The following is a 7,123-nucleotide window of genomic DNA, read 5'->3' on the forward strand; positions in this document are numbered from 1 at the left end:
GAATGTCTCTCATAAGTATCAAGTAGATCATGTTCCCAGAAGTGGGAGCCTGCAGCACACCTTATAGAATTAAAATATGGAAACAACCTGACTGCCCATCAATAGGGTAGGAGTTTAATGAATGATGGATCATCAGTATGGTGGAATACTATGGAATAGTTTAAATCAAGAAGGGTTGGGTGGCCGTGGTGGCACACACCTATAGTCCCACCTACTTGGGAGGCTGAGGCAGGAGTTGAGCCCAGGAGTTCAAGGTCAACCAAGGTAATGTAGGGAGACCCTGTCTAAGAAAGAAAGAAAGAAAGAAAGAAAGAAAGAAAGAAAGAAAGGAAGGAAGGAAGGAAGGAAGGAAGGAAGGAAGGAAGGAAGGAAGGAAGAGCTGGATCTATGTACAATGACATGGAAACTCTCTAATGCATATTGTTAAATGAAAAAGCAAGCCAAGATTCTATGCAGCATGATTGGATTTATGTATTGGAAAAAGCCCAAGTCAGCATACATAGAAGTAAATAAATAAGAAAGGCTTTGACGAGTCTACAGTGATCTGTTAATAATTGCTACCTCTAGAACAGGAGAACACAGAAGCAGGGTGGGAAAGATAGGCTGAATGTTACTTTACTTTCTTTTTTCTTTTGCTGTTCTGAGAATATACTTACATATTACTTGTGTAAATTTCCTTTGAAAAGGAAGATATCTGCAAGATCAATTATCTCAGAGAAGCTAATGGGACTGCAAGAGCCCATTGGGTTTGGCAAACTTGGAGGATATTAGTGACTTCAGGAAGGGCTGCTGCAGTCTGCAGGGGTGAGGAGAGAGCCAGAGAGCATGGAGGTGGGGAGGTCACCCAAAGGAGGGAGAAATGCAGGGGACACACAATATAAAAGTATAAAGTAGAGTAAGTAGAAGGTATAATAGGATGGAGTTTGAAAGCAATAAATGGAGAACAAAAACCAGGTTTAGGAGGTAAGGGGTAATTCTAAATGGGAAAACAAGAAACTAATAGTCAGATCCGGTGTGTGGTGGCACACACCTGTAATCTCAGCCACTCAGAAGGGTAAGGCAGGATAATCGAAAGTAAGAGGTCAGCCTAGGCATCCTGGCACATAGTAGATGCTTAATCAATAGTTTTTGATTGTTTCAAGGCCAGTGTGGTAAGACTAAGAGTGCAGAAGTTGGAGAGTTAGGAGATTAATTCCAGAAAACAGAATATTAATATTTCAACAGTGGGATGGTTTTGCTCCTGAAAGACCCTCAGCTATGGCTTCATGGAGTCGGGTGGAGACTGAGGTCTTTGGAGGAAATCACAGAACAGTGAGGGTTTAGAGAACTGGAGATCTGAAGACTTGGGGTGCCCAATTCTTAGTGGTCTCAACTTCTCTAGTCTCTGTCTCTGCCCACCTTCTAATTTTTTCTTTGATTACACATATTGCACTGCCTGTGCCTTCACTAGCCATTTGGTTAACTTCCTGGCTGAGTTGGAGCCTGCCTGAGCTCCTAGATATGACTTGAGCAATTACAACACCCTCTCTGAGCTGGCTCCTCTGCCCCAGGATCTGCTACCACTGGACTTGGAGAGCTTCAGCAGGGCTTTGTCCTTCAGTCCTTAAGGATCTCATGACACCATATCTGTTTTGCCCATCCAGAGAGAAAGGGACCATTACAGTTAGATTGGTTATTCAACAGTTGATCAGACCCTGTCAATTTTCCAGAACTTTCCCATAAGCACTATTTACTCCTCACATTATCCCAGGGTATAAAAATGACACAGGAAATAAGAGCTGAGGGAGTCTGATGGCCAGGGTAGGGAGTGATATGTGACCTTGGAGACCCTATGGGCCAGGGTCTGGGCCTTGGGTTTATAGAACCAAATACTTATATGTTGTGAAATCCTCAAAGTGAGCAGTCTCATCAGGACTTCCTCAAGCTAGTCAACCTGATAAGAAATGAATGCACAAACTAGACCTAAATTTTAATTTACAGGCTCCTTCTTCCTTGGGTTGACTAATGGGTATCTCTTGGCTATTCCAGTTCCTGCCAAGATGGGAGTTACTTGGACTGTTATGGGAGAAATGATAGAGGGAGACATGAAATCCAGGGAATAACAGTAGAGGAGAAACCACTGACGGGCTGTTGAGAACCCGTATATGTATGTGTGTGTGGTGGGTTGCAGCCTGAAGCACAGGGGGCTTATAAGGATAAAGGAAGAGAAAAGCGATTGATTTCTACTCCAGCCTCCTCTGCACCTTTGCATGGGACAGTCACTGCTCGCCCCTCACTGCAGAGGACACCGTGGCTCAGATACTGGGACAATGTCATGGGCATGAACTTAGCACAAGAACCCTTCTGGGGTGAAGAGTTGAATTGGGGAACAGCTGTTTTGGAGCAATCTCTCAAGTCCTCCACTCTTTCCCCTTTCAAGTCCCCAGGAGACACAGCTTCCTTTCAGCCACAGGATGGAGAGGGAGGCCAAGATTACAGAAGTTTCCGGGCCAGGTGAGAACAAGGAGGATGCTGACCGTGATCGTACAGAGGCTGGGGTGCTCCCCTTGAGATCTGAGAGCCACTTCACTCCTTGAACCAAACAGGTAGGTAAACACTAAGGAGAGGCCATCTGGCCTTCCTCAAAGGGCATGACGGGGAGTCAATATCCCCAGGGAATAATCTAAAATAATGAGACACTCCAAGGGCGAAACTAAACCAATAGAAAAATAAAATGTACAACATATAACACCAGAAACAGTGGGACAGAAGCAGGAGCATTAGTATGGATGAGCCAAGAATTTCAAATCAGCTCTGTAAATATACAAAAGAGATTAGAACAGTAAGATGTTAGCAGGATAGACCAAGAATGAGAAAATAGCTAAAAGAACAAAATGAAAGTATTGAACCAAATGAAAAAGAATAGTTGAAATAAAGAACGCAGCTGGGCACGGTGGCCCACGCTGGTAATCCCAGGGACTCGGGTCGCTGAGGCAGAAGGATTGCAAATTCATCACGGGAGAAGAGAAGTCTCCAGAGAAGGGTCTGAGGATTCGCAAAGGAGAGGGGAACTCAACTCAGAACTAGTGGGGTTCTTGACATATGTGCCAGAAAAGAATTTCAGCATGAGTCAGACAGAGGTGTAGATCGAGGTTTATTTAGGAAGGCAGATAGACATTCAAGGGAGAATGCGATTGTCTTAGAGAGTGAGGAGCCCAGCCCTGGGCTGGGGGTCCAATATTTACAAAAAGGCTGACTGTATCAAGAGCTGGACTGGAGGTGGAGCCCGGGGGGTGGGGAGCTGCACAATTTCATGCCAGTTTTCCGTGCCCTTGCATATTTTCCTCATTTTAGGGCATGGGCCAAGGTGCCCTTGGCACGTTGCTCAAGATTTACACCCATGCTTTCTGCATCTCAATGGCATGTGGTGTTTCTTTTAAGATTCAGTATTTCTCTCTTTATCCTAAATCCCTATCAGTTGGAGGTCAGACTTAGCAACTTAGTAAGACCCTGTCTCAAAATAAAAAATAATAATAAAAGAAAGAGGGCTGAGGTTGTGGCTCAGTGGTGGAGCGCTCGCCTCGCACATGCAGGACCCTGGGTTCGATCCTCAGCACCACATAAAAATAAATAAGTGAAATAAGGGTATTGTGTCCAACTATAACTAAAAAATAAATATTAAAAAAAAAGAATGGGTTGGGGAGAAGAACTGAGGAGGTAGCTCCATGGTAAAGGATCCCAGTTCAATCCCCAGTAACAAAACAAAAATAAAATAAAGAACATAAGAAACTGATGATCCTCTTGGAGGATGTGGGCTGGTTGCTGGAAGAACCAACCAGGTGATTGGAGGGTTAGAACTTTCAGTCCCGCTTCCCTGACCTATGGGGAGGAAAAATGGGCTAGACTATTTTTTGCCGGGAATACTGGGGATTGAACTCAGGGGCACTTGACCCCTGAGCCATATCCTCAGCCCTATTTTGCATTTAGAGATAGAGTCTCACTGAGTTTTTGCTGAAGCTGGCTTTGAACTTGAGATCCCCCTACCTTAGCCTCCTGTGCCACCGTGCCCGGCTAGAAGGGCTGGATATTGAGTTCAATCACCAAAAGCGAGTGAGGTAGTCCATCACACCTGTGTAATGGAACCTCCATCAAAGCCCTGAATGATGGGATTTAGAAAGCTTCAGGATTGGTGAACACATCAAAGAGTAGGAGAGTAGTGTGCCCAGAAAGGACATGCAAGCTCTGTGTCTCTCCAGTCCTATACCTTGCCCTATGCATCCCTTCCATATGTCTGTTCCTGAGTTGTGTCCTTCATAATAAACCAGTAGATGTAAGCTAAGTGTTTCTCCCGAGTTTTGTACGCCATTATAACAAATTAGCCAACTTGAAGAGGGGGTGGTGGGAACGTCTGATTTGTAGCCAAGTCTCACAGAAGTGTGTGACTTGGCATTTGAAGTGGAAGGCAGTCTTGTGAAACAGAGTCCTTAACCGGTGGGGTCAACTATAAACTCAGGCTGGTTAGTGTCAGAGTCGAACTGAATCTTTTGGTGCCAAAGTGGTGCTTGCAGAGAGAAGTGGGGAATTGCTTGGTGTGGGTAACACTCCCACACGTTTGGTGTTATTGAGTATAGAAAACTAGTTTGGTGGTTTTCCTTTTAAATTGCTATAGTAAGTAAGTAAGTAAGTAAGTAAATAAGTAAATCCTTATCAAAATGCTGGTTGCCTTTCTAATATAAATTGACTAGCTTATTCTAAAATTAATGTGGAAAATGCAAAGGATCCAGCATAGCCAAAAACAATCTTGGAAAAGAACAAAACTGGAGGGCTCAGGTGGTCTAACTTCAAAATTTATTGTGAGCCAGGTGCAGTGGCACACGCTTGTGATCCCAGTGGCTCAAGAGGCTGAGGCAGGAGGACTGGAGGTTCAAAGCCAGCCTCAGCAACTTAGTGAGGCCCTAAGCAACTTACACCCCCTGTCTCAAAATAAAAATAATAAGGCCTGGGGATGTGGCTCAGTGACCATGGGTTCAACCCCCAAGTTCAAAAAACAAACATCAAACAAACAAACCCACTTACTGCAAAGCTATAGTAAGCAAGACAATCTGGTATTGGCATAGACCAAGAGAATAGAACTGAGAGTCCAGAAATAAACCCTCACATATTAGGTCAATTTATTTTTGGCAAAGGTGCCAAGGTAATTCAATGGGAAAAATGTATTGAATACAGGTTGGCAAGGATGTGGAGAAATCAGATCCCTCTTACTTCCTGATGAGAACATAAAATAGAACAGCCACTTTGCCCAACAGCTTGGCAGTTTCTTTAAAAATTAAAAATAGGGCAGGGGATGCAGCTCAGTGGTAGAGTGCTTGCCTGGCATGCATAAGACCCTGGGTTTGATCCCCAGCAACACCACACACACACACACACACACACACACAGAGTTAAAAATAAACTTAACATTCAACTCTGCAATTCCATTCCTAGGTGTCTGTCCAAGGGAAATGAAAATATATGTCCACACAAAGACTAGACACATGAATATTCATAGCAACATTATTCATACTAGTCCCAAACAAGAAATAATGCAAATGTCCATGAACAATTTAATGGATAAACAGAATGTGATATGCTCACACAATGGAACACAACTCAGCAATAAAAAAGAATGGTTACTAATAATATACACTATGACATAGATGAACCTCAAAAACATTATGCTAAGTGAAAGCCAGACACAAAAGATTATATGTTATATGATACCATTTATACAAAGTGTACAGAAAAGGCAAATCTCTACAGAGAGAATGATCAGTGCTTGCCTGGGCTGCACCTAGGGGTAAAAATTGACTGCAAACAAGCTCAAGGAAACTTTGGGGTGATGGACACGTTCTAAATCGGGATGGTTGTGACAATTGCGTAACTATAAATTTACTAAAAATAATTGAATACTTACAAAGGGTGCAACTTATGGTGTATATATACTAAACCTTAATACAGCTGTTGAAAAAAAAGGATCACAGACTTATGACACAGAGTATTGGGATGTTGGGGTTTATTTTATTATATTAGTTTGCGGGGGAAATCTGTCAGGCTAACAGGATCCTAATGACAGAGAGAGTGTTTTCTTTCTTTGATATGTTCTAGCTATCCACACTCTGTCTGAACATTCATGCAATACCCCTGTCACCACACCCTTGTCTTTAGCTCTATGTTCAAATTGGAGAGCTGAGCCCAACTCTATATCTGTGGTGAGCTGACCAATGACCCCAGTGATATTTATATCCTAACTTCAGCAACTGTGAATGAAACATTTTTCTGGGGGCTGTTACTAGGAAGTAAACTCAAAGGTGCTTTAACCACTCAGCTACATCCTAGCCCTTTCTCAATGTGTTTTTTTTTTCTTTTTCTTTCTTTCTTTCTTTTTTTTTTTTTTTTTTGAGACAGGGTCCTGCTAAGTTGCTCAGGCTGGCCTTGACCTTGCGATCCTTCTACCTCAGCCTCCTGAGCACCTTGAATTACATGTGTGTGCCACTGGGCTGGGCTCTGTGAATGCAATCTTAATTGGCAAAAGTAATTTGCAGATGTGGCTAAAAGAGACAGGAAATTATTCTGGATTACCCTGGTGAGTGGCCCCTAAATGTGATCACAATGGGCCTCTATAAGAGAAAGGTAGAGGGGGGTTTGATTACAAAAGTAAGAGATGGGAAGATGGAAGTGAAGGGGGAGGCTGGAGGAAAGAGTCACCAGCCAAGGAATGCAGATGGCCTTCAGGAGCTGGGAAAGACAGGAACTAGGCTCTCCCCAGAGCCCCAAAGGAACCGGCCCTGCTGACACCATGACTTTAGTACAATGAAACTGATTTGGGACTTTTGGCTACCAGAACAGTAAGAGAATAAATTTGTGCTGTTTTAGGCCACTGAGTGGTAATTTGTTAAGTAACAATAGGAAACTAACATAATAACCAACCTCAAACATATTTATAATTTTTTAACTGGTCGCAAACACATAAAAATTATAAAATTTTTGTTAAAATCTGGATTTATGGTTTTATCATCTTTTAACGAGAAAGTCAGGCAGCACATACCTTCCTATCAACATGACAGTTTAATTGCCTGGAATTGAGCAACGGTGCCCTGTCATCCTT

Source organism: Marmota marmota, unplaced genomic scaffold (genome assembly GCF_001458135.2).
Source record: "Marmota marmota marmota unplaced genomic scaffold, marMar, whole genome shotgun sequence".
Taxonomy (NCBI): domain Eukaryota; kingdom Metazoa; phylum Chordata; class Mammalia; order Rodentia; family Sciuridae; genus Marmota; species Marmota marmota.